This window comes from Belonocnema kinseyi, chromosome 3 (genome assembly GCF_010883055.1).
Source record: "Belonocnema kinseyi isolate 2016_QV_RU_SX_M_011 chromosome 3, B_treatae_v1, whole genome shotgun sequence".
NCBI classification, from domain to species: Eukaryota; Metazoa; Arthropoda; class Insecta; order Hymenoptera; family Cynipidae; genus Belonocnema; species Belonocnema kinseyi.
Window position 1 is genome coordinate 14,638,542 of NC_046659.1, and position 18,552 is coordinate 14,657,093.

The window sequence follows — 18,552 nt, forward strand, 5'->3', positions numbered from 1 at the left end:
TAAACGAGCTTCCTGAACCTTTAAAAATATCTACCTGAGTGCCTGCGGAGAATTTCTCTGAGCTGCTTTGATCTGAAGAATTTTTAGTATATACTCAAAGATTCTTTTCGGTAGGGAATTTTGTCATTGTACATATTTTATAATTCTAACTTATATACTATTTTGGAGTTGAATTCAAAATTGTTATCTGTTTTAGCGTATCTCATGTCACTTATGATATACGATATATTCATTCCAATTTTAAATATTTAAAAAATAGATATATCTGAAATAATCGAAACTCGTAGATTTCGAATTATTATGTTTTAGGCTGTGAACTTGAAAATTGAAAAAAAAAATATTTCTAAATTTTAATCCGAAAGCTTAACAAAGAACCCGCAGTGAGTGTCGGCTACTCTATTTAGTTCGCCTCTATGCTTGTTATTATTGATCGAATTCTCATTTCAATTTTAGCTTCCCTGCTTGTTATTTATGATCTTATTTTAAATGCGGAAAGGACATTTTAAAGCCTTCAGACCATTTAAACGAGCTACCTGGACCTTCAAAAATATCTAGCTGAGTGCCTGCGTAGAATTTCTCTGAAGATTCTCACAGCCTGAGAATATCCAGTGAATATTCTGAGATTTCTATCAGTAGGGTTTCCAACGCCCTTAGAGATTTATATATAATTCACTTTTTATTGAAGAAAAGTATCTGGGTCACTCCATGGATGATCACCTGAAACCGATTGCGGTCAAATCTTTAAAAAAAATGTTAATTGGTCTATAATTATATCTTATATTTCTATATTCGATTCGTGTATTTTAAGAATAACAAATTATTTTTATTAAGCCAGAAAAGTTTTTTGAAAACATGAGGACGTTCAAAAAATGGTGATAGCATGTAATTTTAAAAATAAATTAAACACTAACGTTACTTGTTTAAAATCAAGTAGAAGGCAACAGTGCGATCAGGGATGATTTAAATTTATTATCTATAATGATATTTTAGAGTTATAGTTGAAATGGAGAGGAAAAATGTGTTTGAAGTGACCTGTCAAAAAGTGTCATTATCACAAACTTTGATCATTTATTATAAGCAAAATACACTACCGAAAATTGTGAATCTTGTTTAGAAATAAGGATTGGTACCAACCTTTCGCAGGGTGTTTAGTAAAACTGCTCATTAAAACTGATTCTTCAAGATAAATTTAAATAATTTATTCGAGCAGATCAATTTTTGTTTAAAAATATATATTCGGAAATACGCGAGTTTGAAAGTGGTGTTTTTTGCTCATTTTCAGGTTTTCGAGGACAAATATCTTGAAGAATCAGTTTTGATGAGCAGTTGTACTGAACACCTTGCAAAAGGTTGGTACCAATCCTTATTTCTCAACAAGATTCAGAATTTTCGGTAGTGTATTTTGCTTATAATAAATGATCAAAGTTTGTGATAATGACACATTTTGACAGGTAACTTCAAACACATTTTTCCTCTCCATTTCAACTATAACTCTAAATTATCATTGTAGATAATAAATTTAAATCATCCCTGATTGCACCGTTACCTTCTACTTAATTTTAAACAAGTAACGTTAGTGTTTAATTTATTTTTTAAATTACATGCTATCGCCATTTTTTGAACGTCCTCATGTTTTCAAAAAAATTTTCTGGCTTAAAAAAAATTTATTATCCCTAAAATACACGAATCGAATATAGAAATATAAGATATATAATTATAGACCAATTTAAAAAAATTCTAAAATTTGACCGCAATCGGTTTTAGGTGACCATTCATGGAGTGACCCATCTTTAAGGCTGTTGGAACGGGGTACATAAAAACGTCGAAATCTATGAAACACTGAAAACTTACCGACGACCAGTGGTGTCAACACCGATATCTCTGACATGCGCAGTAATGATTCGTGTTTATTTTTAGTGACACATGGCGTTACAAAATCTTAAAATGCACAGGAATAACTACTGCGCATTTCAGAGATATTCGCTTTCTGGCACCACTGCTAACGACCGCCGATCATTCGGTTTTGAGGTTTTAAAAATGCACATTACGAATTTTATAGACTTCGGAAGGGGTTTTGTGGTGAAGGAAGTTGGAGTACGTCTGGTTTTTTCAAGCAATAATACAAAAAATGCGGTAACTGCTAAAAAATGAGTAAAGTGGTGTAGCCACGACGTCGGTAAAAGTCGCATCTGTCTTGATGGAAATTTTTAATTAGAATGAAAAATGCAATTTGTGTTTTCTCTTTCGTAGTGTATACAGAAACGGCATTTCTTGCCGCATTTAAATTTTGTAGTATGTCATTTTTTGCCTATTTTAATTTTTCAGCCCGGTATCTGGTCACAGAAAAGTGATTAATCACTTCTCAAAACCTTTTCCAGCTCTCACTTTAAGAAAATACTTTTTAGTGGCTGGCCACAGATGACTGATCTATCATAACTCGAACTCCTTTTCCAAGTTTCAATTTAAAAAATACGCGTGCTAGTGATTGGTCACAGAAGAGTTGATCTGTCACATCTCGAATGCTCCTTTCCAAATCTCGCTGTGAAAAATACGAGTGCTAGTTACTGGTCTATGTTATGGGAAGTGACAAAACGATGCTGCTGCGAATTCGGTGATAATAGTCGATCATAATTTTTTAATTAAAAAAAAATGTATTGAATTATTTACATATCGTGTTGTGTTGTAACGTGCAAAACACGTGGAAATGGCGCATTACATAGAATCGTATAAATAAGGTAAGTATTGTACACCCTACTCTCACTTTATAGAACACTAATATATCGTATTCTCAGAATCTAGGTACCAGCATACAAAATAAAATACCAGCATATCAGTTTCTAATATCTTTGGTAACATTCCCAGAGTCTGAATACCGAATACCGACATTACAGACTTGAAAAAAAAGCAAGCTAAAGTCTACACGAAATGAGATATGAAGTAAAAAGTTGCCGAAATGAAATAAAAGATATTAAAGATGCTTCATCTGGTCATAATTGTTTATAATTATAAGATAAAAATCTATCGAAAGTTATTGATCTGAGATAGGCAAAATAAGCACTGTGGTCCTACCCGCGGAGCGGCAACCCTTCCGAAAAGAATCTTTGAGTATATACTAAAAATTCGTTAGGTCAAAGAAGCTCAGAGAAATTTTCCGCAGGCACTCTGGTAGATATTTTTAAAGGTCCAGGAAGCTCGTTTAAATGGTCTGAAAGCTTTAAAATATCCTTTCCGAAATTAAAATAAGAATACGATCATAAATAACAAGCAGAGAGACTAGCTCAATAGAGTAGCCGACACTCAAGGGTCCTTTGTTAAGCTTTCGGATTAAAATTTAGAAGTAGATTTTTTTTAATTTCATAGTTAACAGCCTAAAACATAATAATTCGGAATCTACGGGTTTCGATGACTTCAGATATCTAACTTTTTTTTTTTTAATGCTTAAAATTGGAATTAATAGAACGTTTCTCGTAAATGGAATGAGATACGCCAAAAAAGACAACGTTTCTGAATTCAACTAGAAAATTGTATATTAGTATATAAGTTATAATTATAAATAAGTATAATGAGAAAAATCATCAATTAAAAAAAAAGTGTTAATAATTTGAAGAGAAATTTAAAAAGGGAGAGCGGATTAGCCACGACCAACTACTGTAAATAACTCTGCCCGCCCGGTACGTGACGAATACAAAAGGAACATTATATTACCGTCGCATCACTCTTAAAAGGACCACGAGAAGGATCTTGAAAAGGACCCAAATCTCTCAAACTATCTCCGAGACTATTTTGTTTCAAATCGACTTTGTTTATAGACTCAAATGGGCCAGGCTACTTCGCTAAAGAAAACTCAGATATTTCTTTCGGTAGGGTATTTGCAAAATTCGAGTCTGGACTTGGGGGGGGGGGGGCAAGTCGCCGTGGCCCCCCTCTGAATCCGCGCCTGGATTATAACCGATAAGTGACAGGAATGACATTTATAGAGTACTCACCATTCTACGTTAACTATTTATCTCAGGCTGAGTATAGGGTTACCACCCTATTAACACAGAATATTGCCTCAATATTGCACCCATATTTCCTGCAACGTCCGCAATATTGCACGAAATATTGAGGCAATATGGATGCAATATGATTATGGCCGCTTTTTTAAATATTGGGGCGATCATGGACATAGGAAACACGGGACTAGGCATGCCATCCTAACTTGGGCGAGCAGAGTTGAATCCACGGGAGGGGAGAGAATTACATGAGTGGGGAGAGCCGCCATATTATGATGTGCCATTTGATTATGCGCACGGGCATTTTTGACCAAAAACTGTGCATGAAAATATAAACATGTGGGCGTTGCCATGTTTGTCGCGGGACATCAAAAGGTGGCGGACCTCCCCCCTCATTGCATCACCCCTGCAATGGCATGTCTAGTCTCTTTTTTCCATGGAAATAGGAAACAAGGGACTGGGCATGCAATTGCGGGGGTGATGCAATGAGGGGGGGGGGCGGTCCGCCACCTTTTGATGTCCCGCGACAAACCTGGCAACGCCTACATGTTTATATTTTCATGCACAGTTTGTCGGCAAAATGCTCGTGCGCATAATCAAACGGCACATCGTAGGTGGCGGCTCTCCCCACTCATGAAATTCTCCCCCCTCCCGTGGATTCAACTGCGCTCGCCCAAGTTAGGATGGCATGCCTAGTCCCGTGTTTCCTATGTCCATGCTTGTTTCCTATGTCCATGGGGGCGATGGATTTGACGATCGTAGTACGCAAAACGATAGGTAGGTGTCGCTACTCGCCAAGGTCTAATAGAGTGGTGCGGTTGAAATCTGCAGAACCAGTCCCTTTACAGGCGATGCGTCAGCGTACTGCCTAAACTTTTTTCATTAAAAAGAAAACTATCAGAGTTAGAGCATTTTCAAAATCCAAAAAAACAAACTGAATCGAACATTTTAAGCCAAACAACGCATGATATGAAAAAAGCCAAGAGAAGAAAAACTTTGCTTTTTGAAAGCCCTACAAGACTACGATAACAACTTTTTTAATTTGGTCGAAAAGTTGAACATTCCAAATTTGATCGTACCAAAAATAATGAAAAATTCAAAAATTCCATTTTTTGGTCAAACTATGCAAGATACGAAAAAAAAAGAAAACGCTCAAATTGCGCTCCCTGGAAAGAACTACACATTTATAACGAATCACTTTTCGATATAAGCTACGAAAAAAAATGATACAAAAATTGTTCACCCAAAAAAGAGCTATAATTTTCGATAGGACAGGTAGTTTTTGCTTTAGTCGTAAAAAATTTCATTCAAAATAGAAATATTAAATTTTTTTGAAAAAACGACACAAGGTATGAACTTAAATTACCAGACGAAAGTTGTTCGCCTAAAAAGATCTGTAAATTTATTATTAATCATTTTTCGATTGGACGAGTAAATCTTCTTTTAATCGTAAAATATAAGATAAAAAATGCAAAAATAAAGTTTTTGGAAAAAGCATAGAAAAGACGAAAGAGGACATAGGCTCCTATGTAGGACCCTATGTAGGTTCCTGTATTAGACCCTATGCAGATACGCCGTAGTTTTTATTTAATAGTAAAAAGCAACATTAAAAATAAAAAATTATAAAAACAAGGAAGTAAGAATTAGTATGATTCAATTTTTATGCATATTATGAATTGTAATGATATACATTTATTGGAATGATGCATGTTTCAGAGCAGCTTAGAATACAGTTTAAAGCAAAATAAGAAACAAATACAAAAATAATCATGATAAATACAATTTGCTTTTTATTTTGCAATTTTTTAATAAGTAATCCCAGGCAGAGTTACATAAAGAGTAGATAAAATATAATATAATACTAAAATATATAGAGTAGATAAAATCGCGCTTATTCTGCCTATTTCAGATAGATAGATTTTGTTTTATAAATTTAGTCACGTTGGACCAGATCAAATTATTGAGAACCTTCTATTTCCTTCTCAAAACTTGAAACACAATATCTCATTATATGAATGGCTGGCGTCCAAACAGTAGGACCCCTCAACAAAGTGCATCTGGTTGCCATGCGGGTGTTTTAGGCTGTAACTTATTGGTACGTGGATGTATACAAAGATCTGTTTTATCGGTATTAAAATTGGCTGAGATAAATGCGATTGCGTAAAAAGCACCCCGACCCGCGTCAAAGTGATAAGGAGTACGAGAAACCGAAAGGCAAACGCGTGCTTGCTAAAGACAAACCCGAATTCAGGGTATGCTTTATCACTTTGTATTAGTATTTTTATTATAAAAAAGTTTTATATTGCGTGATAGTTTTCAAAAATGTTTCTTAATTTGATTAGTTGACATATCTTTGTAAAGTAAATTTAACGTCAATTCCCAATACTTTTTATTTATATTCTTCTATTTTCAAAGTTCATCGCAGTACCTCAAATTTATTTCAACTCTTCTATACTTTTTTCATGATTCAAATATTTTTCACACTCATTTTTGCCTTTTGTAAGCAATAAAATGATAACATTCTTAAATGGATCAAACGGGTTTTTCATGAAAAAAACTAGCTCAATAATTGTAATTGCATTTTTTTATGTATAAATCGCAGATACAAATGGCTAACAAAATGTTTAGAAGCAATGACATTCGTTGTGACAAATTTATTTTTAAATAACCGAATCGTGGAAAGATTTTTCGTATCTAGTAATCTGGAAAACACTTTTTCGAATGCAATGTTTTTAAATGGGTTGTCCCTGTTTGGCCCCCGGCTACCCCTGTGGTTACTCCCTCGAGCTACGAAAATGCTAATAAAATCCACAGTTTTGTGAATAATGAACTCAAATTTCTAGATAGTGTCTATGGAGTGGCCACCTAACATAAAACTGATTGTTGCTTAAAGTATAAAAATGGCGAAATACGAACGTTTTTCCTGCCTCTTGTGAAAAAATAAAAATGGGGGTTACCCCTTTTTGGACGTCAGTCATTGATATGTAGACAATACTGCCGTGCAAATGAGAGAAGGTGTATCTGCAGTTCGGATTAGTCATCGGCCATTTTTACATGTCTTTAAAATAGGATTAAAAAATCTCTAATTTTCGTGTTTATTCTGAACATCCATTATGTACATCTTATTACGAAATGGATATTCCAGAAACACTATCAGAATCAAGGACATTTGAGTCTGATTTGAAAGGTTCTTTAAATTGACATATGACTTATTCGAACTGCAGATACGTTTTATTTCATTTGCACGGTAGAATAGTTTGTAAAAAGTAAATGCTGTTAATGTAGATATTTGCCTATTTCCTGAAACTTTTTCCTGTGGAAAATGGTTAATTAATTCGAGTATAGAATAGTTTTTATTTTAATTAATGTGCACATTGAATGTTTCTGGAAGCACTATCTGCATATGTAAGAAGAACTAATCTTTGCGAATAAGGGCGTTGTTTTTGAAATGTCTGCAAACGTTTGCAGATTTTGTTTTAAATGAGAAATTTATATTTCTCCTACAAGATACTCAAATCATAATTTTCTGTCTAGTAATAGTACATTTTTGGGAGGTTCTGACTGTGCCTTTCTGTGGGCGTTTTAGATTCTAGGAATGCAAGTAATATTAGTGTTCTCTAAAGCGAGAATAGGGTTACAATACTATCCTTATTTATACGATACTACGTAATGCGCCATTTCCATATGTGGTTTACACGTTACAACACAAAGATATGTAAAAAATGCAATCAAGAATATTTGAATAAATGGAAAGATTATTATAGATTATTATCAGCCAGTTCACAGCGGAATCCTTTGATCACTTGACATAATTTTCCTATTCCGAGACCAAGTAAGACATGTCAATAAACAATTATAAAAAGAAAAGCACAAATTGCCTTTTTCATACCGATTTAAAATTCCCGTCAAGACATATGCGACTTTTACCGATGTCGCTGCTACACCATTTTACTCTAATTTAGCAGCAGTTAGCGGATTTTTTTTTTGAAAACAGGAGAATTAACCTAATTATCGCCACCGCCAAACCCCTTCCAGTGTCTAGACAAGTTTCTGTCAATTTTAAAACCGAATGATCTTCGGTCGTTGGTAAGTTTTGAGTGTTTCATACATTTCGCCATTTTCGTGCACCCCGTTCCAACCGCCATAATGGTTCATTTTGAATACAATAATAATCTAAAATCGGCAGTTTCCTTCTCCGCTAAGATTTGTGTATACGAAGCTTGGGATGTAAAAAGTTACATCATCGTTGATATCAATCTTTTTATTTTCTTAGGTTTTATAAATTTTTATACACATTCTTGTTACATATTGAAAACTAAAAATGTAATTTCTAAGTTTTGTGCTATGCTGAGTTCAAATGTTAAATTCGATCTAGTAGGTAATCCTTATATTTATGTTAATCTCATATTCACCCTTTTCCTGTCCTTTTCTGATAGGGTTGTCACCTTTCTTGCGGCCTCCATTCAGGTGGCAGTTCGCTCACAAAGGGTGGAGGGGGGATTATTAAAATATTTTATAATGTATCATGATTTTCATTGAGAACTTTTATTATAAACATGATAAACTTTATTTTTCCAAATATTTATGACTAATATTGAAACTCATTTACTCACCGGCGTTATGTTTAAGATCAGCGCTGTATACGGGGGGCTTAAAAAATTATGGTAGTGATTATAAGGCGATTGGAACTTAAACATTTCAATTGAAAAAGTTAAAAATATATCGAAATGACCATTACCATGAACCAAACTGGGTCAGGGAATGTCTACAATGAGATTCGTAAAAGTCGACGTCCAAATGGTTTTGATTAGTGGATTGTCCATTATTCAAATTTACCACAAAGTCACCAATCAAAAATTTCTCATAGATAAGATTCCAATTTCTTTCCGAATCAAATTTTCCAAGTAAAAATACTATACAGGTGATGTGAATTGGTTCATTGTTAACGCACCCAGTGAAACAGTGACGTTCGGAATGAAACACTTGCCCCCTAACTGTCGCATAAGGCTCTTAATACACAGTACGCAAACGTACATTATGAGTTAGTAAAAGTGAATAGAAGCACGTTAGCCGATACGTAAGCGTGAATTTTTTTAATTACTCCTGGAAGCCAGAGACCGAACCCTTCTCCATATATTTGCCGAACCAATCGAAGGGGCCAATGTGCCACATAACTGCTTTAAGTAACGGAACGTTTGAGGTCTACGGAATCTTTTAACCTCTACATATACCTTATGACACACTTTTAACTTGCTATTGCTTCATAAGTGAATTGGAGTGATGAGAACCACATTCTGTAAGGATCAACAAAATAAAAGTAAAATTAGGCAAACAATAAGCAACAAGGACTATTAAAAAAATTCAAAGCAATAACATCAATTGTTGGGAGCATTAAAGGGTTTAAGATTGTATCAAAGACCGGAACGGAATTGTGAAGTACATTGATGAAGGGGGATAACAGACCGGTGTGTATACGGTTTCTTAGACGAAGATACTATTTTATTCTCGGTTGGAATTGATGTAAAACCTGGAGAAATGATTATCTATCAAAATGTAATGGCTAATCGCGAAAAACATCTGCTATTAATACCAGGGGTTGAGGTACGTTATTATAAGAAGTGCAGCTAAGAGTCCAACTTAATTCGACCGTCAGATATATACAGATTGTCTGGATTCCAAAATACATATCATTTAAATTGTGGATCGCGGATGAGAAAGAGAAAAGATGGCTTGCTTGTCTCTTGCTGTCGTGCTCGTGCAAATTCACCTGCGAATTCGACGAAAAGTGACGACATAGATGTTGTTGACTTTGTATCTTAGGAAAATGCTTGATAAGAGATTGGACATATTAGAAGACAAAATAGACAGGCGAGTGCAGGCAGTAGATAAAGGTTTTTAGGAAATGAAACATAGGATTGATTCAAAAAGGCTACAAGGTCATTGATAGGAAAATTAAAAATATGGAATATAGATTTTTTGTATTGGAGGAGCGAGTTAACCAGGTAGAAATTACATCGAGCGAAACGATACCCCCGGTCCAGGATAATGCAAGTAACTGCAATTCCTGTATACATGAATTAGAAGATAGAAATAGTAGAAGAAACAAACTCATATTTTTCGGTGTTAACAGGACGAATCCGAGTACAATTAAGTTAATCTTAGACACAGAGATGCCGGCGAGAAAAATCTACACAAAACTATATATACAGTATTGAAGGGGCCGAAAATGGGGATTCTAAAGGGAATCAGATGCATTCCAGGCAGAAAAAATGCAGAAAAAGGAACTTTAGAATCTACATCAGGAGTTGACCAAGAGAATGTTAGAAGGGGAAGAGGACCAACCTCACATGGTACTACGAGGGTTAATAAAATTACGTGACCTTAACCTACCGTCCAGTCTTGTTATACTAATTCAGAATTTTCTAAGAAATAGGAATCACTATGTTTAGTTCGCAGGTCACTCTTCTGAAATTTATTAGCCTAAATCGGTAGTTTCGCTTGGCTTAAATTTAGGTCTTTTTTTATATTGTCTATAGTAACGATATAACCGATAAGATCTCATAAAAAATGATATTATATGCGGACGATAAAAAGATGCTTTAGAGAATAAAACAAGTAGGTGATTGTGTGCAACCACAGAATTATCTGGAAAATTTTTATTAATGGTGTATAAAATGGTATATAAAAGTTCAGTGGTTATATATTCTAGAACTGTGAATCCAATAAACTTTAATTACGAAATCAATAACGTGTAATTAACCCTCGGCCGCCCTTGTCCAAGTAGTTCACCTGTGTTCACCCCTCCTCCAGGAATACAGTTTTGCGATAAAAAAATCATTTGAAACTTCTAAGTTATTATTCAGATCCTCTATTTTACAATGCAGCTGTATTTAAATATTCAAATTTTTTTTCTGATTTACAAAATTCTGTTTTCCCTATAAAATTGGATCTCTAAAAATCGCTTGAGTCACGGATGACCCACAAAGACGGCGGTCCACGTGCGATCTAGGAATAAATTTTAACTGGTAATTAAGATTTAAGGATCATATTGAAAGAATGAGTAGTCAAGTCAGCAAAATGCTTGGATATTTGTACATGACGTGTAAGAGTTTTAAGAAAAGGGAAACCTTAATATTTGTATCACATGGTGATACACTTAAAAAGATAAAAAAGAGATTTTTGAGATATTTGGTGTATAAGAAGGAGAGTATTTATCCTGAAAATGGTAGCTCATACCTAACACTTCATAAAGTTTTAATATAATGTTGTTGGAAGCTGGAAGATCATTTCGCTAGATAAAAATTCTATTCAAAATATTAAAAGGCAAAATTAACTATCCATTTCTACTCAATAGAATTTATTTTCGAGTGCCTTAGGTTGATACATGATGTTAAGAACATTCCTATATTAAAATTGATAAGGCAAATAATGCTTCCAACTATCTAGCACGTGATATGTGTAGGTTGATAAGTGATCTGTGCAAGACTCACGGAATCATTTGATTTGTTTAACTCTACAACGAGTAATTTCAACGCAACCGCAATAAAATTTATACTAAGTAGAAAGTAAAGGGAGAGTAAATACTGTAATCTGACTATGGATTTTAAGAGTGATATGTAGACAATAACATACTTTAAGGACATATCAAAGCTAAAAGAAACACTGCAATTGGTGTAAAAACTGCTGGGATTCCAATAAATATGAATATGAACATACTCCCATGTAAAGCGCATTTTTCTGGCTTGTTTCACTATTTTGCTTTGCTTATTATTGAAACCTTATTCAATTTTGTAATACTTGCTAACAGGGAAATTCGTCTAAATGTTAGGGAAATGTCAAGGACATTGGAAGATTTAATGTTGTGGCCACTCTGATTATAAACGCTCACGAAAAGAAGACAAATTCGTGTGGTTCGGAACAGAAAAGAAGTTTTGAACCTCTTTATGTAGAAGAAAACTACATTGGTGTCTTGTTGGTTATTTTTCTTTACACTCAGTTCACGTTAGATAGATGCAATCATAGATATTTCGAATCATTTTCAGCGCACTTGGTTGTTAATCTAGAAACTCGTATTCTGAAAGATAGCTGTGTAGCGTACTATTCGCCTGTAAAGTTTGAGATTTTACTAACACCAGAAAGGAAAACTTCACAAAGTTATCTTACTATCTACAAGTATTCTTATTCCTTGTAATAGCGAATAGAAAAAAATCAAATGAAAAAGTTTTTAAAAAGTACATTTTTGGTCCGTTGCGTATTTTGGGTACTAAAAAATAACATTGACATTGTATGTAGGCATAGAATTAGTTGCAAGTGCACATGCGATCCTGAAAAGCAGTATCTCACATCGCCGTAACCGTAAAGTAACTGCAAAAAATCAATTCCTTATTTGAACATGTTCCAGATAAATCATTGGCTCACTGATATTCGGTGCATGGAAGTAATGGAATTGTGCGCTAGATTCCTCAAAATTTGGTGAGTGTAGCTCAAATAATTTCAGTGTGCCTAGATAATTCGTACATTATTGTAAATAATCCGTGGCTCTCCCTGATTAAGGTGGAATTTAATCAAATGTTTTGAATTATCGAAATTCTTCTGAAAGCATAAAATTCTTTTCAACTATTTCCAAATGCATCAACTTTGGTCAGCGGCGAACTACTACTGAATTACGAGTAAGCTGTACTCGTTCTTTAAAGGGGTAGAGCACAAAAAATAAACATGTTTCGGGAATTTTTTTGGCTCAATAAAGAGATTAATCGAAATTTTGTAAAATGAGATTTATAATACTGACAATAAAGTTAAAAGAATATTTTTTTTCAAATTCGTTTATGACGAAATAGCGGCTGCGCGGCATTTCTCCGTCGGCGCTTTTTTTAAACGTGTCCACGGCCGGAAACCTAACTCCCGCAATTTTTGACCTGGAAAAAAACGAAAGTTTTTTACGATTCTATAAAACAACAGCAAAAGACGTACGTAGTATTTTTTTCGATATATGGATTTTTCGCAACACGCTGCACTTCAAAAAAAGTTTAAAATTTCATGAAAAACATTGTTACAAAATTCTTTATAAAAAACTATAGAATATAAAAAATCCTACGTACGTCGCTGGAAAAAACAATTTTGAATGTATTTTAAAAATTTCAGATCGATCGGTGAGGATTTGTTCGAGGTATATTTCCTACCAGTTAAAAAAAAGTGGTTTCGAGAAAAACGCGTTGAAAGTTTGAAGTACTCGAAAATCACCGGGGCATACCTGAGAGGTTTTGCAGCAGAATTGAAAATTTGGTCATTTAGGCGTTTTTTCCGCGCTCCATCTTTTGGTATATTATTTTTAAGACCCTAAAACACCTTTTAAGAAAAAAATGTCCGTTTTTTTGAAATTTTCTTAGTGTTTTACCCCCTTAATTCTGCAGAATTCTGTAGAAGTCTTAGAATTCCATTATATTTTTTTTTATTTCCATTCAAATTTTTCTCTTGAAATATTTAGGATATAACTTGATTTATTTTGAATTTTTAAAATTCTTTTCATCTAATTCTAAATTCAGCCACTTTGGACGGCAAGTGAACTTTTACTGGATTAGGATGCACACTTTTTATTTCTGCAGAATTCTGTATAAGTCTTGGAATTTACTTGAAATAATTTGATTTCTTTTAAAGGTTTTTAATTTTTTTGAAATATTCAGAATACACATTGAATTAATTTGAATTCCGTAAAGTTTTTTTAATTCTACAGTATTATCTCGATTTCTAAGAATTCCTTTGTGATGTTTTGAATTCTTTTAAATATGTTTGAATTTTCTTAAATAATTAAGGTTAGATCTTGATTTATTTCTAATTTTTTAAATTCTTTTTAAAACATGGAATTCTTTTCACCTATTTACAAGTGCATTAATTTTGGTCAACGGTGAAATACTACTGATCTAGGATACACTCGTTTCTTTAAATCTGCGACTGCTCCAGAATTGCGTAGAATTAAAAAAGATTGCGTCTTAATTCAGTAGCAGTTCATCCATCGACCAAAGTTTCTAAATTTGGAAATAATTAGAAACATTCCATGTTTTCAGAAGAATTCGGAGAATTCAAAACATTGAATTGAATTATCAATTAATCAGGGACGGTCACTGATTATTAACAATAACATGCGAATTATCTGGGCTCACTGAAATTTATTGTGCTACACGCACCAAATTTTAAAGAAACTGGCCTGAGATTCCATTTTTTTCCCGTGCATCTAATTTCGGTGAACCAATATTTTATTTGGAACATGTTTCAATAAAAGAATTGATTTTTTGGCAAGGTGAAGTTACCGCGGTAGAAAATACTCCTTGAACACTCTGTACTGACAAATCTACGTGGTATCTAGTTAGTTGAAATTTAACTTTTCACTAGTACCTTAGAAGAAAGTAATACTTTAAAAAGTCATTTGTAGAAAATGATCATATTGTTAATTAAAGTGACGGTAACTTCACCTCCCTTACTTTATAATGTAAATGTGCACAGGGAAAGGTATAAAAAAGATCAATATTTATGACTCAAAAACTGGATTTGATTTCTAAAATATTTTGTGTTGTAATAGTCATATTTATTAATATCGTAAGGTCTGCACATTGATGTACTATTTGTATTAGTCACTACACCTTCAAAATACGTTTTTGTTTGATTTATATACAGTCGACACTACTTACCTTGCCGCTATTTACTTTGCTGTTTCCCCTAACTCTCGGTCGAGCTCTTCTCCCACCACGACCGCGATGGCTCGGCATCCGAGAATAGTTCCGCTCGCTATGTACGTTGCCGTCAATGTTTTAGGTCTTTTAATGCAATTTTAAAGTGCAAAAAGTCATTATATGCTTTGTTAATGAGGCTTATAAAAGGATTTCGAAATCATATATTTATGTCTGATGATAATTTTCTTGTCACATGAGATAATCTAAGCATGGCAAGTTTAATCAAAGGTTTAGCAATAATTTGTTAATACTAACCAATTTTTCAGTTTATTCCGCGAGAGAATGATATGCTCACCATTTTTTGGAACCAAATGTGAGATTATTACTTCCACAATACGTATTCTGAAAATCGAACTTTTACCGTTTGTAAACACTGATCCGCGCGCGGCAACGTACGTAGCGAGCGAAACAATTCCCACTAAGCACCACGCATCAAGATCAGAGTCGAGAGTGGGGGAACATCATTTTCAGGAAAATTACTCCCCTACGGTCTTATCCCTTTCAAGGTAAAAAGCGTCGACTGTATCTCATTTTTCCTCTAGTGCGGTTTAATTTAAATGTTTAATTACATTAAGCGATTCAACATACCCAGGCTTATTATTACGCATGCGCAACCTTTCTAATTGCCTTTTACAGCAGCACTGGAATTTCATAAGACGGATGAAAAATTACATGCATCCAACAAATTTTTTGGATGCATTTCATTAGTATCCTTATGTCCTATAATTTTTGCGGTAAAATAAAATAAAATTTTTAAAGTGTATTTATAATTTAGAAAAAAAGGTTTAACAACCACGGTCCCACTGAGATAAACAGCCATCTAAAAATGACACTCGATCCCAGTAGAACCGCGGTACATCACACTTATGGCCACGTCTCACGACCGTCAGATGGGTGGTCATAGGTCACGATGAAATCACAAAGACAGGCCAGCGAAAAACCCTCGTGTGCCTTGAGGACACGAAGCGATCTAGGGATGAAAGCTTTCTGCATCCATCTCGCAAGTGCCTTGGCATAATTTTTCACGCTGATATGGTTTTAAGGTTACGAAAGAGTAACAGCTGCGGACCTTCGAGAGCGCCGATCCAAGGACAATTATTTTAACCGAGTATTTTGGGTACAGTCGTTGCAGCTCCCTTTTGAGGTCCTGGCACCGCTCCTCCTTATCCTTCTACTTTGCAGTGATGTTGTAGTCGGTCAGAGTCGAGAGTTTTATCACGAATATAATTCGTTTCTCGAAGTCTTTGAGAACGATGTAAGGCCTCGAGTTTGCAATAGAGACGGCTGTCCGAAGATTGTAGTTGCAGAAAATTTGTCACTTCTTGCTTTGGATAATTGACCCTCTCTTGACTCCCCGACTGTTCACACACAGACACACACCAGCTCCGCTCGCATCGGGCCGCTTCGGCTATACTCAGTAGTGGTGAGTGGTGTGGCTGGTTTTCGTAGGGCTCGTTTTCTCTTGTTTCGTCTCCGTGTACGCTTATTAAGCCTATGTTTGTAGCTTAATAACAAAGAAATTAGTTTACTTGAAGAATTCTGATTATTGCAAATGAAAGAGTAACTTAGAAACTACCGATTGGCGTAGGAAAATAAAAATGCATTTTTTCCGCATTAGGTCTCTTTCTTCGCGGACGGTCACATATTATATAATTAAAAAATATTTTAAGTGACCACCGAAGTTTCTCACTGGTAGCAACTGCCATCCATCCATGAAAATTACACCCGCTCTGAGTAAAATCGCAGTAAATCACACCTATGGCCAAATCTCAGGAATGAGACATGAGTATCGTATAGTATAAGCACGGAGTAATAATAAGGAGACCGATCTCCGTATATACGTTCTGACTTCGGTAACTGTACATTTTTTGTCATACTTCCCAATGCTCACAAGGAATGGGACATGCGCACTGTGATTTGCTATCTCCTTTTCTCCCGCGAGAAGTGTGCGAGTGAGTGCCAGTGCTTGACAACCACAAGAATGGCAGAAATTGAGGTTATATCAATTTTTTGCAAAGTCAAGTAAGCTTCACCGTTGGAATTTTGAAAAATAAAAATCTAGTGAGAAAAAATTGAGTGTTGTGTTCCAAAGTGTCAATCATCCTATTGAAACAAAAGTACAAAAGGAATAACTATGTTTTCACCTACTCAATTGACAATATTTACAGGAACATAACCTCAGTTTTTAGTTCTCCTTCAACACGGCACTCACTGGCACATTTCTTGCGGGAGAAAGGAGATAGCAAATCACAGTGCGTATGAAAGGGGACCTCTGCAAGCCTGCAATAAAATAGGCACTTAAGACTTCCTGTCGGGGCGCGTAGGTTCGATTCTGAAGACTGGTCTTATTGCTAGAAAAATCAAGTGTCGTAAATAACTGAATTTAAGTTTATCTTATTTTTAGAAATCGAAATATGCAAGTAAAAGAGCATCATAAAGGCGTTAATCGGTTGAAAGGTGACTTACATTATATACCTAATTATGCAAAAAACTCAATGCTCCACATCTACCTCCTAAGATGGAACTTTAAGGGATTTTCTTAAGTTTCAAAGGTTCTCCTGCGCTTTCGTTCATTATTGCCGAAGCTACAATGTGTATAAGAGCAGTTTCCAATTTACATTTTAAAAGTATTAATTAACGTTCTTATGATTCCCAACGTACAAGCTATCAAAATCCCAGTTATACTCAATGCAGTGTATCCTGCAATATGTAACCAAAAATAAGCCTTTTCCGTCTACGTTAAAGTTCTTTTCCGTTAAGCTATTAACCAAATTCTCTCATTTAAATCTGCATTAGTGGTTTGTGGAGTATTAAAATTTTCAGGACTTTTTATTGTTTCGATGATTACTTCTAACGGAATCTCTTTCTTTCCTAGTTCATTTAAAGTATGATTTAAATCTACTTGTATTTTCGCACTGTCGATTTCATTCAATTCTATATAACTATCTATATTAGTGCTCGGTGCTGTCAGTATTACTAAATTCGCCGTCGCAGTACATTCGCTATTCACATGTGATATAAAAGAACCCTTAATACGTAAATTACGAACATAATTATTACTGCAAAATATGTGTAAAATTTCTTTCGCAGGTGTTGTAGTTAACCAATCTTGATTACTCCTTAACTGTATTCATAGAGTGCTTATTAATTTCATTACTTCGTTTAGCAACTTTCTGTCTTTATTTCTGTCATAATTTCAATTAAACAGCTGTCTTGAGTTTTTGTTAAATAATCAGGATGGGTTCTCTTTAATATAATCATTTTTCCTAAGTTTTTCATATCTAACAGCTCAGTTTCGGAACTGTGTATAAAGATGGTTTGAGTTTGATCTAATATAATCAATTCATCATCTGGTCTCTGATTTGGTATAATGAGGTAATTATAAATCCATTCTATCTAAAGTTTTAGTATGGCCCTAATTAGGTTGTGCAATTTTTGTTCCAGTAAAGTAATCTTGAGAATAATCAACGCTCTTTGATTTTTAAATGTTATTGCTATCTCACTAACATTGATTAACGTAGAAAAATATTGCTTTTTCACAAGTTACAGGAAAATTTGTCACGTGTTTTTGATCGCGTAATGTATTGGACAAAGTAATTGCAGCGATTATGTCGAGGTGTATTATTCCCTTTTTACCATCAGTTAAGAAACTTTCTAACTTCGATAATGAACGTTGTAAAAAGTATCCGGCATTAAAAGGTTCAAATAAAGCAACAATGAATTAAATATACAAATATATAATCGGCAACTATTCAGACCTCATATGTTTCCTTTTCAAGCCTGTCAAAAATAATAATTTATTGTATAAAACACATTTTTGTTTAAAAAACTTA

At 34.3% G+C, this 18,552-nt stretch overlaps 1 protein-coding gene across 1 annotated transcript in view; it reads left to right on the forward strand.

Annotated features, from left to right (window-relative positions):
- The first annotated feature begins 12,436 nt into the window (after positions 1 to 12,436).
- Positions 12,437 to 18,552, forward strand: part of LOC117168967 (glycerol kinase) — a 64,666-nt gene continuing 58,550 nt past the window's right edge. The window contains exon 1 of the mRNA XM_033354975.1: positions 12,437 to 12,467. The gene's annotated coding sequence lies outside the window, so the exon portion shown is untranslated. The remainder of the gene's footprint in view (positions 12,468 to 18,552) is intronic.